The sequence below is a fragment of the Oncorhynchus kisutch genome, linkage group LG5 (genome assembly GCF_002021735.2).
Source record: "Oncorhynchus kisutch isolate 150728-3 linkage group LG5, Okis_V2, whole genome shotgun sequence".
In the NCBI taxonomy this organism is placed as follows: domain Eukaryota; kingdom Metazoa; phylum Chordata; class Actinopteri; order Salmoniformes; family Salmonidae; genus Oncorhynchus; species Oncorhynchus kisutch.
The window spans coordinates 14,725,547-14,744,923 of record NC_034178.2 but is presented as its reverse complement, the minus strand read 5'-3'; the positions used below and the strand labels follow the sequence as shown (position 1 = coordinate 14,744,923).

Here is a 19,377-nt window from a genome sequence, read left to right as displayed (position 1 = left end):
ACACAGCAGGCGGGAGAAAGGTGCGACACCGTGTGTTAGCTAACTAGCCAGTTAGCTGTACGGTTTCCTGCAGTTCCCTCCGACTGGGAGGGAAGGACACTGTCCAGCTGGAAAAGAGGACTCCGGTACACAGGAGGCGTGGTTGAACATATTTCCCTTTTGACCCACATTCGAAAGTGCCGCAAGACATACCCAAGCATGGACGGGGGCCTTCATACAGGAACCAATGGGTACTCGAGGGGGGTGGGGAGGGCGATAATGCAGAACCAATGGGATGCTCGAGGGAGGGTGTTCATGAAGGAACCAATGGGATGCTCGAGAGGGGGGAGTGTTCGTGGAGGAACCAATGGGATACTCGAGGGGGGGTGTTCATGAAGGAACCAATGGGATGCTCAAGAGGTGTGTTCCTGCAGACGCAGAAATGCCCACAAGCAGGAACGCCCCGATTTGCGTGCTGCAATTGCATACTAGTACACTAGGTTGGAGAGGCGCTTGTTCACTCCCAGGATAGATGATTCGAGCCTAATTCTGGGCTGGACAGGAAACAGGAGACGCATAGCGTGCCTCACGCAACAATCCTGAGAAAGAGAACGAGGATGGGAGTATGTATGTGTTTGCATGCCGAGCTGCTAGTTCAAAAAATATGAGGACAACGGGCACTACAATTCTCTCAGCTGATTCACAGAAGCGTGTTATTTCGACCATTACTGCCTTTGGTTTTCATCATCCATTGGGGTGAACACAGAAGAGGAGCCGCTGTTAAATCCCAATTTGACTGTAAGTGGATTTTGAAATCAGCTTTTCACACCTCCAGATGTGATTAGGATTGATTTATTTATTGATAAAACCCAACAATCTACTTAATAACAAAAAATACCTTAAACGAGTTACGGTGTACCAGCCTAGGTGATCCTTATTGTAGCGTCCCCACGAAGAAAGGGCCGGGAGACAGGGAATGATAGCCTGCTGGGTGTGAATTGTTTGTTGAGGAAGGTTAGTTGGTTGTATAGGACCTAACATTTAAAATATGGCTGTGTTTTTAGATCAACATCTACCTTTTTATAAACCCTATGATGTCAAAGCTAGTGGTTTGTTTGAAAGAGTTCTATGCTTTTGCGGTGTTCTTATGCGGCCATTGAATACTCATTGGATAAAGGGTGTGTGTGGCTGGCCAGACTAGGGAACAACACAGACTGACCATGACCTATTGAAAAAGATAACCTGACAACTGCTGTTAGGTCATTATACTACGGACTGTTAAAAAATGTTTAAAAAATTTAAAACAGGCCGGGATAGCACTGTAGCAGTGTCTGTGTGAATTGCTTATATGAATGTCAGTTGATGATGGTCAAGGATGGGTGAAATGCTTTCATGCAAATTTTATGACTTCATCGTCTCTCATCCAAGTCGATTTGTGTAACGGAGAATAGCCTACTGCGCAATGTAATTTTCAGCGACACGATAGGCCTATTGCCTCGTTGAACAACGATATTGATGCCAGTGTCCCCACCCTGTTCAGACGGGTCTCGGACTAGACATAATAGTAAACGTACATCTGGGACACCAAATGTGTATGTGGATACGCGAGGTTGAATTGCATTGAATTCTGTGTCTGGCAGAAATTAGCGTTTGAATCAGGAAAGTTTGCTCTCACGATTTCTACAAGCCATAATGTTGAATACAATTATATATTAACATACTTTTACCGGTTCTTGTGTCTGGTCCTTCCGGTGGTAGGAATGTGAGATGATACATCCACAGGAAAGTATAATTGCTTGAACTGTTCAAAGCATTGCTAGTGCATTCGTATTTATATCACCTGAAGCATGCTCAGTAGATACAAATGAATGCACACTTGCTGAGTTCGTGCACGTGCTTACATGGTTCTGCACATGTTTTAGCTGATAGAAATCTGAATGCACTACCATCACTTTGAAAAATTGATGTAATTATATGTTCCCTGTGGATATATTGTCTCCCAATCCTGGACATATAACGCAAACGTCTAGCAACCCACATGTTGTCTGTACAGCTCTCATCATTGACAATTAGCAACTACTTACTTTTGAGCTACTTTGCCACTACTTAGCATGTTAGCTAACCCTAAACCTTTTAGCTAAACCTTTTAGCTAATACTAAACCTTTTAGCTAACTCCTAAACTCAACCCCTTGAGCTAACATTATCCAGCTACGTAGCAAAAATCTATTTAGTCAATTTTAGCATAAGGCTGTAACATAACAAAATGTAGAAAAAGTCGAGGGGTCTGAATACTTTCCTAAGGCCTGAATGCCAAGCGTCACGTCTGGAGGAAACCTGGCACCATCCCTACGGTGAAGCATGGTGGTGTCAGCACTCAGGACCTCAGACTGGGGTGAAGGTTCACCTTCCAACAGGACAAAGACCCTAAGCACACAGCCAAGACAACACAGGAATGGCTTCGGGATAAGTCTCTGAGTGTCCTTCAATCAGATTTGAACCCGATCGAAAATCTTTGGAGAGACTTGAAAATAGCCGTGCGGCAACGCTCCCCATCCAACCTGACAGAGCTTGAGAGGATCTACAGAGAAGACTGGGAGAAACTCTCCAAATACAGGTGTGCCAAGCTTGTAGCGTCAAACCCCAGAACACTCAAGGATGTAATCGCTGCCAAAAGTGCTTCAACAAAGTACTGAGTAAAGGGTCTGAATAGTTATGTAAATGTGATATTTCAGTTTTTTAAACCTGTTTTTGCTTTGTCATTATGGGGTGTTGTGTGTAGATTGATGAGGGAAAAAATACATTTTAGCCTAAGGCTGTAACAAAATGTGGAAAAAGTCAAGGGGTCTGAATACTTTACAAATGCACAATATTTACAGTACTACATTTTTTAAAATTACTGGTACAGAGCTACCTTCAGGCGAGTCTTGTGAGGATTGTGGCCATCAGAACCGACGTGTTTGTGAGTCTCACCTTTTCCAAAGAGGGGTCATAAGTGTGTAACCCAAACTGATTGAGGGGAAAAAAAGCTATTTAATCAATTTTAGAATAAGGCTGTAAGATAACAAAATGTGGGGGAAAAAAATCAAGGGGTCTGAATACTTTCCTAAAGCGGTGTGTACCAGTCAAAAGTTTGGACATACCTACTCATTCAAGGGTTGTTCTTTATTTTACTACTCTACATTTTTAGAATATTTGTGAAGACATCAAAACTATGAAATAACACATAGGGAATCATTGTTCTACAAAGTGGAAAATAGTAAAAAATAACCTTGGAGTGAGTAGGTGTGTCAACTTTTGACTGTTAATGTATGTGTATGAGTGTTTCTTGGCTAAATAGAGCCTGTGGTTCAAAGACAAATACAGAATTGAGAGTATGACTGGGTTTCTCCGCTCTTAGCTTCAGACAGACATTCACACTGTTAAACTAATGACCCTTCAATGAAGGTAGAGTTCATTGCTCCTCTTTGCAAAGAGGAGCAGAGTGCAAGGCCTCTCACGGGATGCCATATGTACCCAGGTTGCCAATGCCTGCTAAAATATCAGAACAAACATTTGTTGGGTGGGCATTTTTTTACTCTGTTTTCCCAGCCCTACTAGAGGTTTCTTATTGATGAGCTCTTTCTTCTTGCGAGGAGGCACAGGCTCTGCTGGAACGCGGTAAGATTGCTAGTGAAATGAGGCCTACTGGGTGACGCTGATGAGAACTTATGACACCTATCTGTCCAATATTTTATGACCATATGGTATTTTTCAGGCAAGCTTGTAATGTAGCTTACCGTACCTCCACAAGGCCCTGGAAACACTGAAACTACCCTAATCTCTGTGTTGGGAGACAGAGCAGTAACCTTTCTATAGGCAGTGCCAGCAGCATACCACCCTGCATCCCACTGCTGGCTTGCTTCTAAAGCTAAGCAGGGTTTGTCCTGGTCAGTCCCTAGATGGGAGACCAGATGATGCTGGAAGTGGTGTTGGAGGGCCCGTAGGAGGCACGCTTTCCTCAGGTCTAAATAAAAAAAATATCCCAATGCCCCTGGGTAATGATTGGGGACATTGCCCTGTGTAGGTTGCTGTCTTTCGGATGGGATGTTAAATGGGTGTCCTGACTCTCTGTGGTCACTAAAGATCCCATGGCACTTATTGTAAGTGTAGGGGTGTTAACTCCGGTGTCCTGGCTAAATTCTCAAGCTGTCCCTCATACCATCACGGTCACCTAATCATCCCCAGCTTACAATTGGCTCATTCGTCCCCCTCCTCTCCCCTGTAACTATTCCCTAGGTCATTGCTGTAAATGAGAATGTGTTCTCAGTCAACTTACCTGGTAAAATAAAGACCTATCACCAAAGTAAATTCACCAACAGAACATGGTTGTATTCATTAGTGCAGAATGTTTTGCAATGAAAAACAAAAACAATAATTTATTGGACACATTCTGGTACATCCCTCCCCATTTGGGCCTAAATGCTTTAGTTTGGTTCTTGGTGAATACACCCCAGTTGTGGGCCAGATGATGATGACGACAACCAACTATCCAGTAGGTGGTTTTATAGTTTCCTAGTGAACACTGTTTACATTTACAAAGGACAGCAAGTAGCAGGAGTTGTGGTTTCACTTTTGGCATGACAGCGATTTCATGACAGGGAAAATAATGGAAGGAATTGCATAAGTGAAGTGTTGTGCATATCACAGCAAAGATGTATCCATTCGAAAGTTGAGCCCTACTTCCCGTTCACTTTTGGAGTTCTGAAAGAACTTGTAGTAGCTCCACCTTGCCTTTCAATAGGCTGATTGAATTTTTGTAATTATTGCTTATGCCTATCCAGTCCTCACAGATCTCCACAAGTGTCTAGGGCAGTGTTACTCATTGTTCTTTGTAAGGGGGCAACTTTGTCAGAGGGCCACACTTTTCTTCAAATATTATCAATTGAGAGCAATGGAACACACGCAATTGTTTTGATGTACATCACAAATATATATAAATATATATACACACACACACACATCACATGTATAAGACTCATATCTTATTTATTAGTTTTTTTATTTAACCTTTAACTAGGCAAGTCAGTTTGGAACAAATTCTTATTTAAAATGGCAGCCTAGGAACAGTGGGTTAACTGCCTTGTTCAGTGGCAGAATGACAGAGTTTTACCTTGTCAGCTCGGGGATTTGATATAGCAACCTTTCGGGTTACTGGCCCAACTCTCTAACCACTAGGCTACCTGCCGCCCCATTACCTTAATTTACTAAGGTTTAGGTCAGTAGCTGGATGAGTGAAAATATGCCTTCTGCTCCTTGACTGAATTAATTCAAAAGGAATAGTCTGTTGCTATCCTTGTGAGGCAATCCACGTGTGCATTGGTCAGTCTGTTTCTCTGTTTGTTTCACAATGTTCATTTGTTGAGTCCCTTCTCCTTCCCTCGCATGTTTGGGGCGCCGTCAGGTGCCAGATTTGATCAGTCAATATTATCAGCAAAAAAATTTAACAAGGGCTTTCAGAATATCTTCTCGTGTTTGTCCCTGAAGGGGCAGTAAACTTTAAAGTTCCTCTCTGATCGACCGGTTTTGAGGGAAAAGGACCCAAACACATATAATTGGGCAATGTCAGTCACATCAGCGCTTTCGTCAAGCGCAATACCTAAAACACGGCGACGGATATGTCAGTAATCAGTTGCTTGCTGATGCCTTCTATGTGTCTTGTTATGGTTGAGTCTGAGAGTTGCAGTTCCTTAATTTTCTTTAAAATAGCTTCCTTGTTTGTGAAATCGGCATACAATATTTTGTCTATCTCCGTGTCTGTGAAGGCCATTTGTTGTTCTTTGAGCGGTCCTTTGATTTGCACTATTTTGTTGTTTCTGAGGTTGCTTTGTGGCGGATATGTTTTGTCAAATTTGGGCACGGTGTGACGGGAAATTTGCTCGTTTAAAATGATTGACTGCCTTCTGGAAAATATGACTGTGAGCTAGTCCCATTATGCAGTACAAAAATACTTGTCTGTCCATTTTCTCTTGGAACTTTCTGTGTTCTTCTTGAATCGACTGTATCCTTCTTAGCCACCGGAGCTACGTTAGCTAGCTGGGTTTCCCCGCCGCCATCCTCCTGATTTTTCTTTTTTCCTGGTTCTCCGGGGGTTGTTCGTTCACAGCTGTCACGTTGTTCTCCAGCTCTTTCCCCCTCATTTTCATTGTCAATAGATTTCCGTTTCTTTTTTATTTTGTACACAATAAATCGATCCATGTCTACCAGACTGCAAAATTAACTATGGGTCAGTCGCTGTAGCTTGTGCAGTTGCGTTCTATTTTAGCAAACGTTCAATTTCGGCCTTTCTGTTCAACAGCTGCGCTATACTGCCATCTATCTGCCGTCCAGGGAACAATAGATGTATTCAATGAAATGATTCAGGCCCGCATTAAACACATTGAATTGAAATTGTATCATTGTTATGTGTTATGAATGGAAAATAGGATAGTCACTGTGAGCTGCAAATTTAAGGGTACCACTGGTCTAGGGGTAGTGGCTGGTTGACTTGAGATGGTGGCTTGATTGTCAGGATCTTCAGTCAGTCTCACCAATAGGTGTTGTGTGGTTTTGTTTCTGAAGAATTGAATGAAGGATCGCATTGCAACTTGCAGCGGTGTGGCCACATTTATTTTGAATGGCCAAAGCACTGTGTGTTAGCTGTGTTCTTTGGGGCTGATGTAGCCTGGGTTGTGTTCATTAGTTCAAAACGTTGTGCAACAAATGTAGATGCACTTATTTGAAAAATCCAGGTAGTCCATTCCCGTTTTACTCCATTCCCATTCAATTTAGTACCTACTGAACACAACCCAGGCTTTGTGCACGTAAACAGCACAGTCATGGTTTGTTTTCCATTGATTGGGGGGGGGGGGACCATCTGCCAGGAGGAGCTAGGTAGTGTCCCAAATGGCACCCTATTCCCCATGTAGTGCACTACCTTTGACCAGGGCCAATAGTGCTTTGATCAAAAGTAATTAAATATATGGGGAATAGGGTACCATTTGGGATGCCAGCCAGGTGTTATTTTAGTTCCCTCTTCTTTTTTTTTTTAAGGGCAGGCGTAAGGGAGTTCAGTGTTCCACTGTGTCCCGAGGCCAGGGAGGAAGAAGAGTGGGAGGTAAATGAGAGACTGCATGTCTGAGAGAACTGCAGACCACAACAAAATCCACACGGCTTACAGCATGGTTTTCCAATTCCAAACATGTTCTTTTCCTTGTCTGCTCCCATATTTATCTCACCCTCTTCCATTTCATGTCCCAGTGAAAGTAGTTTTTAGTGGTATAAAGGTACCACCTGTTTAAAAAAAATGTTTAAGAAAATGAAAATCCCACCTACCCCTTTTCAAATATACAGAAATAATGGAAAGGCCTGTGTACAAGGTGCTATACAGTAGGAACAAGGAAGCCACATATAACTAACTCCCTCTTGCCTTTTCATATCCCAGTGTTCCAGTGAAAGTAGTGAAGCTGCTGATCAGATGACAAAAGCAGTCCCAGCTTGGTTAATGATCCCTAGGGACGGAGGAGGGGAGGGGGTAAAGGCTGTTTCCTTAGGGGTGGAGTATGGTGTTGCACGTGTAGAAGGCCCAATGCCCTGCCACCCACCACATGTCCTTGGGCACAAAAGGTAGCCGACGAGCTAAAACACAAAGAGCAGCAATGGCATTGAGATGACGGGTGTAGGTTTAACCAGGATCTGTTACACCCAGAGGGGGTGTAGGGTGGTGGGGGCACTTCAAAGATACTCATAACTTACTGTGATAAAGAGCGGGGGGGGCGGGCAGGGAAACCTCTGATGGTGCCTGCTGATAAAGGAGGTATCCCTGCTGCAAGTGCCTTGGGCAGGGTTCTGGGTTTGGGAGAGGGCGTGGTAGCAGCCTGAGAAGGGCAGCTGGCGCTATGGTGCCCGACCGAGAGCCACCCTCATATACCAAACAGGGCCCACCCTGCCATTTCTAGATGTGAGTTTCCCCTATTATAGTCTGTCCTGGTCCTGTCCTGTCTCCATAGGTCCCTTAGTGTTCGTAGAGCATTTTCTTGACCTTTGACGACAGCTGCAACTGCCATTTTGGAACAAAGGCAGACAGCCAGCCGCCTGCCTGCCCCGGGTCGTCTCCTATGGACCAAGATGGAGAAGGAGATTTTCACTGACCGATTGTTCACAGAAATGTATAAAATCCAAATCTAGATGACTCCATGAAATGAACAAGAAAGTCAATGTATTTTTTTTCATTTGCATCATGTTATTTGATTGATACAGTAAGTCACATGTGCGTTGTTTGATTTCTTTGCAATAAGAAATGAACAGGGGTTCTTATCTGAGTGTTTTAAATGGATCACGAGCACACATCTGTGGGTCCATGTCTAGATCATGTTTTCAGACTCTGTTCTGTCTGATTGGAACGGGCAGAAAGAGGGCACCCTTGCCTGTGTTGAGGGGAATGCATCTGGGTCCTCATTTAACAGGAGATTTCAGGTGATGCTATGCAGGCCTCACAGGAGCGATGAACAAAGTGATGCAAAGTCTTGTCCCACAATGAAAGGAAATGTTTTCTGCCCTCTCTCTACCCCGTAAGTCCTTTCTCTCTCCACCCCCCCCCCCCCCCCCATCTCTACCTTCTCTGTCCCTTCCTCCCTCCCTTTATGTAGTGTCATTATAAGCAGCTTAGGTAGTTATTAATCAGTCAGAAGCATGAGCATCATGGTGGCTGGTTAAGGCTTCTGCACGCTTCAGTTCAGCTTGTCCAATGTTTTAAGCTTATTTCTCAACTTTTGTGCACAAATTTGTTTACATCCCTGTTAGTGAGCATTTCTCCTTTGCCAAGATAATCCTGACAGGTGTGGCATATTACGAAGCTGATTAAAAAGCATGATAATTACACAGGAGCACCTTGTGCTGGGGGCAATAAAAGGCCACAAAAATGTGCAGTTTTGTCACACAACACAATATCACATGTCTCATGGTTTGAGGGAGCGTGCAATTGGCATTCTGACAGCAGGAATGTCCACCAGAGCGGTTGCCAGAGAATGAAATGTTAATTTCTCTACCATAAGCCCCCTCCAACTTCGCTTTAGAGAATTTGTCCAACTGGCCTCACAACTGCAGACCACGTGTAACCAGCCCAGGACCTCAGCATCCGGCTTCTGATGAAACTGGGTTTGCACAAACTATGAATTTCTGCAGAAGCCGTCTCAGGGAAGCTCATCTGTGTGCTCGCCGTCCTCACCAGGGTCTTGACTTGACTGCAGTTCGGCGTCGTAACTTCAGTGTGCAAAGGCTCACCTTCAATGGCCACTGGCATGCTGGAGAAGTGTGCTCTCCACAGATTTCAACTGTACTGTGCCGATGGCAGACTGTGGGCGAGCAGTTCGCTGATGTCAACGTTGTGAACTGAGTGCTCCGTGGTGGAGTTATGGTATGGGCAGGTATAAGCTATGGACAATGAACACTATTGCATTTTATCAATGGCAATTGTAATGCACAGATATACTGTGAAGAGATCCTGATGCCCATTGTCGTGCCATTCATCCGCAGCCATCGCCTCATGTTTTAGCATGATAATGCACTGCCTCATGTCGCAAGGATCTGTGCACAATACCTGGAAGCTGAAAATGTACCAGTTCTTCCATGGCCTGCATTCTCAGCAGACATGTCACCCATTGAGCATGTTTGGGATGCTCTGGACCGACGTGTACGACAGCGGGTTTCATTTCCCGCCAATATCCAGCAACTTTGCACAGACATTGAAGAGGAGTGGGACAATGTTCCACAGGCCACAATCAGCCTGAGCAACTATGAAGGAGACTTCGAGCTGCATGAGGCAAAATGTGGTCACACCAGATACTGACTGGTTTTCTGATCCACACCCCTACTTTTTGTATTTTATTTGTAAGTTATCTGTGATCAACCAATGCATATCTGTATTCCCAGTCATGTGAAATCCATAGATTAGGGCCTAATTTATTTCAAATAACTGATTATGAACTGTTACTCTGTAAAATCTTTGAAATTATTGCATTTATATTTTTGTTCAGTGTAAGAACACAAACCGGTCATTAATTTAGACTTTTTTGCAGGAGAGATCTTAGTCGCTCAATTTTACATCTAACTAAGATGTTTGGTGCAGTATTTCTCATGTGAAGAAAATGTGCTTGAAAACGAGTCGTCTATCATTGAATGACAACAAAACACTTAATTGGAGAATCCCTACTGTTGACCAATGAGGGGGAGTAGACTTCGGCTCTGAACTTCAGCTTGCCTCGTGTGTACAACCACCCGAAAAAACCTGACCCAAGACCAAAATGTCGTCATCATATATGAATAAACCACTTCGGATAGGAAGCATGCAGACGCCTTTATCCTTGTGTCCTCAAAGCCTCTGTTAGCTACAGGCAGATGGACTCTGCCCGCTCTTGCTGTGGTCCAGTCAGTGTTGGCATTAGTGTCGTGTGACAGGATGTTGTGGAAATTTGACCGAAACCATTTAATTATTGGACGAGTTCAGGTTTTCTTTGCAAAACGTTTTGCTACGGTTTGCACTAACGAGTACGATCCAGGTCTGAAGTACAGAATGGCTGCATTCCAAAACTGAAAAAGGTCTCTCCTATGGCCCATCTCTTTCACCTCACTGATTTCTTCAAGGCACGGTAGCTCAAGAAGCAATGAAGCCTTGACCCATGGCCAAGTCCGAGTAAGCATTATGGCTGCTTTCCCACCATAGCATAGGCCTAATAACCTAAAGGTAGCGCTCTTCCGTATTGCTTTCACCTAACAAGTACGGGAAACGAAATACAAAGTTATATTTTTAGCCTAGCCAGTGTATTCTATTGATTTCCATTGGCAGTTATGTGAAATGGCGTGGATGTAGTTTTTGATGGCCTTAGATTGTGCTCTGCCTGGAACCACTGATTTGGTCCATTGGGTCTAGTTGAAGTGTTCGAGCCCAGCCTGTGCTGGATTCTCCGATCTGGATGTGTCCCAAATTAGCTCTATGGGGCCGGGGGAAAAGTATTGCACTATGTAGGGAATAGGGTGCCATTTGGGATGCAGGATTTCCTGTTTCCCTCCAGTGAAAAGTTCTGTTCTGAGTGACCTCACATGACCTCTGATGTTTTCTTCATTGCCATGGAAACGGGCTGTCTCCCATCAACCAGGTGGGATTGACATCATTCTCCTTCCCATCCCAAAGTTCAGCTGGTTCTCATGGAACACTGACAGCAGCACTGACGTGCGTCTTTATGTGTGGGGTGGTAGAGAGAAGCCAAGATTTGACGTGAGAAGGAGAGTGAGGCGAGGAGAAAGAACATGCACAGGGTGTGTGTGACTGTGTTGTGTTGATATGGAGTGGTAGAGAGAAGCCAGGTTTTGACGTGAGAGGGAGGCGAGGAGAAAGAACATGCACAGGGTGTGTGACTGTGTTGTGTTGATATGGAGTGGTAGAGAGAAGCCAGGTTTTGCGTTTGACTGTGTGTGCGGACTCTGTGAACTCTCGTATCAGGTCATTGGCGGTGCAGATTAAGCTAGCTCTTCCACTCACCCCTCTGCGGAAGTCCTCCGCTATTTTTCCTACCCATAGCTGTGTTTGCTCTGTTCCCCCTGAGTGGTCTCTCGGTCACATTCCTTTTTAAATCCTCAGGGAACTGTTTTTGTACTGTGAACACATGCATTTTTGTCGGCGTGTGTTTGTGTTTCAAGGAAAAATGAGCGCCCAATTGTCTTTCTTTGGGACCCTTTGCTCTATTCTATTGGTGTTTCGCGTGTGTGATTATGCAGAATATGTATGGGTGACTCTCTCTTACCATAGCACCTAGACATTAGCAATATGGGTGATATCCAGTGAAGGTACACTTTAACAAAACGTTTTGCAACGGAAATTGAACAGAACGGACATTTCCGTTGAAAAAAATGTTTCACCAGATTCACAGCAGCAGCTCCATACTACTTGCCTTAGAACCAGAACTCATACTGGTTGTAAGGGTGTGGATGGTCTGTGGGTGGTTAGTGATCATTTTATTGGATTCCTCATTACTCAGTCTTACTCATTGTTGGGAAGAATTATGGTCCAAATCGGATGTTAGGTACTCATATTTATTTTGGGATTAAATGAATCCTATACGTTTTTAAAATGGCCACTTTTTTGAGGTGCAATCAATCAGTTTAATTTCTCCGATCAAATTTATATTTAAACAAAATAATGTTTCAGGAATGATCTCACCCGTTTCCAACTACAGAAACGATTTCAGAATCTTAGATGGTGGGTGACAAAATCCTCGTGTCTGTTCAAAGATTTAGTTTTGTCCACTGATTCTCTTATAGTATAGCCTGTATATTATGAGCTGAGACTGGGCTCCGACAGTATAGAATAGAAAACCTGCATTATCCATTAAAGATGTACAACGAGCCTTCACGTTCTTTGCTTCCCAGGCCACATTACTCTCTTCACATCGGTTGTAGAAAAGCTTTCACTTCCCAGATATTGCAAAGGTGCATACGGATGGGAGTGGTTTTTATTTTGTTAGATCCCCGTTTATTAGGATCCCTGTTTATTAGGATCCCCGACAGCTAGTCCAACTGGGGTCCGACACATAATGAAAACGACATAACAGACTAAATACTTTACAATTGACATGCATTTCAAAGCATGAACATGTGGTGTGCGTTTGCATCTGTCAGTTACACATAAATGTCAGTAAATACACACGACAAGTGGATCACGTGGGGTAGAGGCCTTGTGTCGTGAGGTGTTGCTTTATTCGTAAAAATAAAAAAAACAGGTTTGCTGTGCTACTTGCGCTATATGAGAAGGATGGGAGTTCCATGGAATCATGGCTCTGTAGAATACTGTACGTTTCCTTGAATTTTTTTCTGGACCTGTGAGACGAGTAAAAAGGGGAGAAAATGCGGCTTTGTCCCAATATTCCACCCCTTCAGCCATAGTGTGCACTTGCACACTCCCCGTCATTGGGTTGGTGTACGCATTGGCCGGAGGGAGTTTCCACCGTTTGTTAAATCCCTGACGGGAAGTGTACTAGTGCACAGTTTAGGAGAAGGGTTGTCGAATCGGGATGTGGCCAGCATCTCCCTGTTACACTGCCCATTTTACAGCGAGCCAAGGGCGGCGGGTCGACGCACATCATCGAGCCCCTAGTGAGGTTATTGGCTAACCTTTCCTCAACCTTCAGCTGCCAACACAATCGTTACAAGACTGAAGGCATTGGTTGGGGGAAACTGGGTCATTTCCAGTAGGGCGCACCGTCGCAAAAGGTTTTAAAGCATTTTGAAAAGGAGAAGGAAAATGAGCGTTTCCTAGTGGACATGTCCAAATGGTCCCTCCCTGTTTCAATCTGTTTTCTTCCGTTTGGTGCCTAATGAAAATGACCCTAGTGATCGGATGGAGAACAGAGAGAAAGAAATGAATGAAAGAGACGACTGTGCTGCTCTTAGTGTCAATGATGTCATCCGGAAATGCGTGCTTGGAAACACTGAGCTCATTCTTGTCATTTTTCCTCAATTCGTTTGACCAGTTTCCCACAGTCAACATCTGGAACACTTGGCTGTGTAGCAGTTTCACTTTGTAATGCTTTGCTGCTTTAACACCCGTGTTCATTAGAGGAACTCTGTGCAAATAGCTTTTCAACCTGAAAACGAGGGTTTCTTATTGAACAAGTCTTGTTTTCTCACATTTAGGGCCGTGGCATACTACTGTAGTCCTAACTTCAGACGGAGTTATACTGGTCAACGTCTGTTGTGTTAAATGTTATGCAGCCGTGTGCTGTTCCCTTGCAGAAAACATGTCCCCAGGGCTTTGAATATAGGCAGACCAGGCCAATAATGTAATTGGAGAAGTTTGCAACTGCTTTGGCTAGCCTACTGTAGATATCTCACTTCAACTTATGCACCTGTCCCCCTCCCCTCACCCCATAAAATAGATGGTGACTCGTATCAAACTGACACCTGCAGCTTTAGTCACTCATACTGGAGGCACGTGTGAGTGTTTTACCACTCTCACGCAGTCCGCACGCGTTAGTTTCTGTGTCCTATTGGCACGTTTGCGTATGAACACCAGCTCATGTTAAGTGTGTGTATGTGAGTGTCTCTCCGACTCCTAACTCCCTGACTGACCCACTGGGCTAATCTTCTTGGCTGGGGCCTGGTTTGTTGTGTCGTGAACCTGATTACACACTGTCGTGCCAAATGTAGTGGAGTGGCCTGGTTCCAGATCAGCTGCTGAGCTTGGCATCCCTATTGGTTATATGAGCCATCAGAGGGCTACTCGCATGTCCAGGGTCAGCCAACATGAACCTGTTGCAACAAAAGTGAAGTTTACAGCGAGGGAGAGGGTCAAGGCCCATATTCATGAATCTTCTAAGTAGGGGTGCTGACCTTGGATCAGTTTAGCCTTTTCTGTCATAATGAATGCTGGACAGGGAGGGCTTGACGCTTGCACTCCTAGTCTGAGGGGTCTTTCACACCAAATTGTTTTGGTGCAGGTCTTCTGAACTCTGGTGCGTTTACCCCCTCAGTGTGAACACTCTATCTGCACTCGGGAGTGAACCAAACCACTCGTGTGGTTTGATCAAAAAGGGTGGTCTCAAAACTGACTTAAGATCAGCGTAACTTCACCCTACTCTGATGGCCATGCATTGCTCTGGTTGCACGATGGACCTGGTCATGATGACTCATGCTCTATGGTCACTTGTGATTTGCTCTTCTGAAAGACTTCGCCTACTCGTCCTCTTAAGCCTCGTTCACATTACCTGTTACCTTTTACAGAACATGTGTTTTATATCTAGCAACTTCGCACAGCCATTGAAGAGGAGTGGGACAACATGCCACTGGCCGCAATCAACAGCCTGATCAACTCTTATGTGAATGAGATGTCGCGCTGCATGAGGCAAATAGTGGTCACAGCAGATACTACCTGGTTTTCGGATCCACGCCCCTAGTTAAAAAAAAAAAAAAAGTTTATCTGACCAACAGATGCCTATCTGTATTCCCAGTCATGCGAAATCCATAGATTAGGGCCAAATGAATGTATTTAAATGGTCTGATTTCCTTATATGAACTATAACTAGGGCTGTTGCGCTGACCATATTACCGCCAAACGAGCGGTCACGAGTCATAAAGGCAGTCAAATACCACGTGACGGTAATTAGGATTTCCCAAGCTCTGATGCTGCTGGTCATTAGTAGCCTACCAAAGTTGCTAACTGCCTAGTACTTATCACTCCATTGTCCCTCTAATCACTCTGACATCAATGGAAATGTGATCGAAAAAATCGAATCAAACACTTCATGTGAGCTCATGTTGCGCAACATTTCAATAGGCTATGCAATTGGGTGAGAAAACAGAGTGATGTCCTCTACTAAATAGAGGAGGATCCCATCAGCTTTCTATAGGCTAGGCCTACTCTATTTATTTCTCAACTTTCCTAATATTAAGCACATTGCTTGTCTTTACAACAGGAGTATAGCCTTCCTGGCTGGCATGAAAATAAACTACTATTTAAGTGCACAGATGTATTTTTTTCCCGCTGACCCATTTTTGAGACTGGTGCATGATAATGGTCCGTTCTAAATCAAAACAATTTCAAACACATTATTTAGTATATGTAAAGACAAGATTATATCAAAAATAGTCTGATGGGTGAAAATATTTGCCCATCGCTTGTGAATGATGTCCAGCATAAGAAACCATTTTTAAAAACTTTTTCTAATCATAGTAGCACACCTCATGTAACCAGGCCATAGGCCTGTATATTGTAATAAGGTTAGTATCACAACTAAAGTGGCCAAAAAAAAAAATATTTTAAAAGGAAGCACATTAATCCGCTTTACAAGGGGTATGGAGCCTAACGGGCATATATATAAGCAGCGTGTGAGTTTCAGGCGTGGGGAAGATAATTTTCATCATACAAATGCACCTTATAGACGCATTAGATGCTTAATCACATTTGCAGACACTTTTGATAACGGACACGGGCAGTTGCATCCCCAATGCGTCGATCTAAAACTTGTAGCCTGTAAGAGAGACTTCAACATGTGATGGAGAGCGCAAACAAAGAAGGGCACAACAAAGAAGCATTGATTTTTTTTGGGGGGGGGGTTACGGCCACAAAGGGGATCCCGCCCGGAAATTAGAGGCATTATCAAGTGCTTGTCAAATAGTGAATGAGAGACTAGAAGTGTGTACAGCCTGCGCAAAAAACTATGCAGAGCTCATGCCTTTCATGCACCCTTTTTTAAAATCAGCATTAGTCGCATCATGCAAAACATATAGGCCAACATTTTGCAACTAAAGTTACATAAATAGCTCGAAATTAAGCACATAGGGGCACCTGTTTCTTTGTTAACTGCTCAACACAGAATAGCCACATGTGCAACACTCCCTCAAATCGTTTGGAGAAAATATCCTTTCTATTTTATTCAGCTATGTTCAATTGTATTCTTCATAGTATAAAATAATGCCATGGAATTCTAACCAAATCTTGTCTGCTAAAGGAACTAGTGTAGCCCACAGCCATTTGGCATAGCCACATCAAGACCTCACATAAGGACAACTCCGAGTATGCTACTCTGTTCTTCTGAAATAGAATACGTTTTCTTCACATCATGTTTCTTTAGACCTGTCTAAAATCAATCATGGATATATTCTGAAGGTGTAAGCTATATTACATGGAGTTAATAGCCTTTTTAAAATGTAGATGTTCCAAAGGCCTGCATCAGTGTGGGCTGTGTGTGGAAGCCAGACGCTAAATGTGTTTATGTTAATTAGGGTCAATTACAATGAGACCGACAGTTATTGTCCGGATGGCGAAATTTCATGACTGCCAGTGTCTTGACTGTAACTCAGTAAAATCTTTGCAATTGTCGCATGTTGCGTTTTTATTGTGCCGGCGTATTTATCCTGTCTTGATTGAAAAGGTCACATTTTGCGATCTTCCAAGATAAATGTGATCTCTGACGAGAGACAGGCTCTCCTCCATCTTGCGTTAAACGGTACAGTTGTCCGTTCACAATCCGGGGCAAGACTCTGTGTAATGAAATACGTCACGATGTAAACGGAGCATTAGTTGGCGAATGCATGAGGCAGTGTGACGGATGTCCTAACTACTGTGTATGCAACGCACTCCCAAATGTTTTTGCCTCAAATCAAAGTTTTTGTCATGTTTGCCGAACACAACAGGTGTAGGTAGACCTTACAGTGAAATGCTTATTTACAGGCTCTAACCAATAGTGCGAAAAAGGTGTTAGGTGAACAATAGGTAAGTAAAGAAGTAAAAACAACAGTAAAAAGACAGGCTATATACAGTAGCGACGCTATAAAAGTAGCGAGGCTACCGGTTAGTCAGGCTTATTGAGGTGGTATGTACACGTAGCTATGATTAAAGTGACTATGCATATATGATGAACAGAGAGTAGCAGTAGCGTAAAAGAGGGGTTGGTGGGTGGTGGGACACAATGCAGATAGCCTGGTTAGCCAATGTGCGGGAGCACTGGTTGGTTGGGCCAATTAGGTAGGATGTACATGAATGTATAGTTAGTGACTATGCATATATGATGAACAGAGAGAAGCAGTAGCGTAAAAGAGGGGTTGGCGGGTGGTGGGACACAATGCAGATAGCCTGGTTAGCCAATGTGCGGGAGCACTGGTTGGTTGGGCCAATTAGGTAGTATGTACATGAATGTATAGTTAGTGACTATGCATATATGATGAACAGAGAGTAGCAGTAGCGTAAAAAGAGGGACTATGCAAATAGTCCAGGTAGCCATTTGATGGCCCGTTCAGGAGTCTTATGGCTTGGGGGTGCGTTAGTTGTGGATAATGTCCATTACTGTACACAGTCTGTTTTTATCTCTGTTTCCTCTCTGTAGCAATACTCATTTTTATTATCCTCTGACATTACCTCTGCCAAGTGCCCTCTTTCCCACTTCCTGCTCAGACAGGAAATGTGAGATTAGGCCAGAGCAGGAAGTATGGGTGGGAGAAGGACACCTGTATCCTAGGGAGATTTGAATATACAGTACAGGATGCAGTGTTTCCTCTACATTTTGTTGTTCTTTTTCGGCAGAGCGCAGAAGCCTACACCAACACTCGTCTCAATAGAAACCAACAGAGACAAAAGGTGCAGCCTTATTGGCTGTAGGGGATCATTACTGGTGGTGTGATATCTTTTTCAGGAGTTTTTAAACCCTCTCCAAAATTAGAGGATTGGATTCTTTAACTTTTGCTTTGGCCCTTGAAACGCAACTCCTGCACTTAGAATCCATCCAGTGTAAGGGATTGACAGTGAAGGTCCTGCTGTTGTGGATCCTGGGAGAAATGTCCACCCCCTTATGCACACATCCTCCCTCTCTTGCATCTGGGATAATGATGTCACACTTGTTTACTTCCTGTGTGCTGAGAGAGAAGTGGCGCCCGCTTTGGGCATCACTGCTGCTACTGCAGCGCATACAGCTGTTCAAACCCACATGTCACCTCCATTACAATGTCTGTGTTGACTGACAGGCATAATTGCTGGGCAGATATCATGCAGGGAAGGCTTGATCGCTCACTGTAAGTCAAGCTGAGTGGTAATATTAGAAACAGATGGTGTGTGTGTCAGTCAGACACACACACACACACACCATGAAATAACTCTTCCCCCCCCCCCCCCCCCCCCCTGTGTTTTGAGTAGAGCCACATACTTTGTGTGGACAGTCCGTCTGCATAGTTCTACAAAGGGACAGCTGAGGCCAACTGGGATAACGAAGGCTGGAGTGTGTGTACTCTGAGGCAAACAAACACCAACTGTGTGGCCATGTTCACCACATAACGAGTCAGCATTTTTCACACCAGAGATATAGAGATCTATAGTACCAGTGAAAAGTTTGGACAAACCTACGAATTCAAGGGTGTTTCTTTATTACTATTTCCTACATTGTAGAATAATAGTGAAGACATCAAAATGATGAAATAACACATGGAATCATGTAGTAACCAAAAAAAGTGTTAAACAAATCAAAATATATTTGAGATTCTTCGAAGTAGCCACTCTTTGCCTTGACAGCTTTGCACACTCTTGGCATTCTCTCAACCAAATTCACCTGGAATGCTTTTCCAACAGTCTTGAAGGAGTTCCCACAAATGCTGTTGTCTGCTTTTCCTTCACTCTGCGGTCCAACTCATCCCAAACCATTTCAATTGGGTTGAGGTTGGGATATTGTGGAAGCCAGGTCATCTGATGCAGCACTCCATCACTCTCCTTGGTCAAATAGCCCTTACACAGCCTGTAGGTGTGTTGGGTCATTGTCCTGTTGAAATACAAATGGCAGTCCCACTAAGCGAAAACCAGATGGGATGGTGCAGAATGCTGTGGTAGCTATGCTGGTTAAGTGTGCCTT

General features: G+C 43.8%; 1 protein-coding gene across 6 annotated transcripts in view; it reads left to right on the top strand.

Moving 5' to 3' along the window:
• Window positions 1-351: 351 nt before the first annotated feature.
• Window positions 352-19,377, top strand: part of LOC109890450 (ras-associated and pleckstrin homology domains-containing protein 1-like) — a 71,647-nt gene continuing 52,621 nt past the window's right edge. For 2 of the 6 annotated variants that reach the window (XM_031824556.1, XM_031824555.1), the window contains exon 1: window positions 352-777. The gene's annotated coding sequence lies outside the window, so the exon portion shown is untranslated. The remainder of the gene's footprint in view (window positions 778-19,377) is intronic. The other 4 variants (XM_031824559.1, XM_031824558.1, XM_031824554.1 and 1 more) reach the window with 3 other exon arrangements.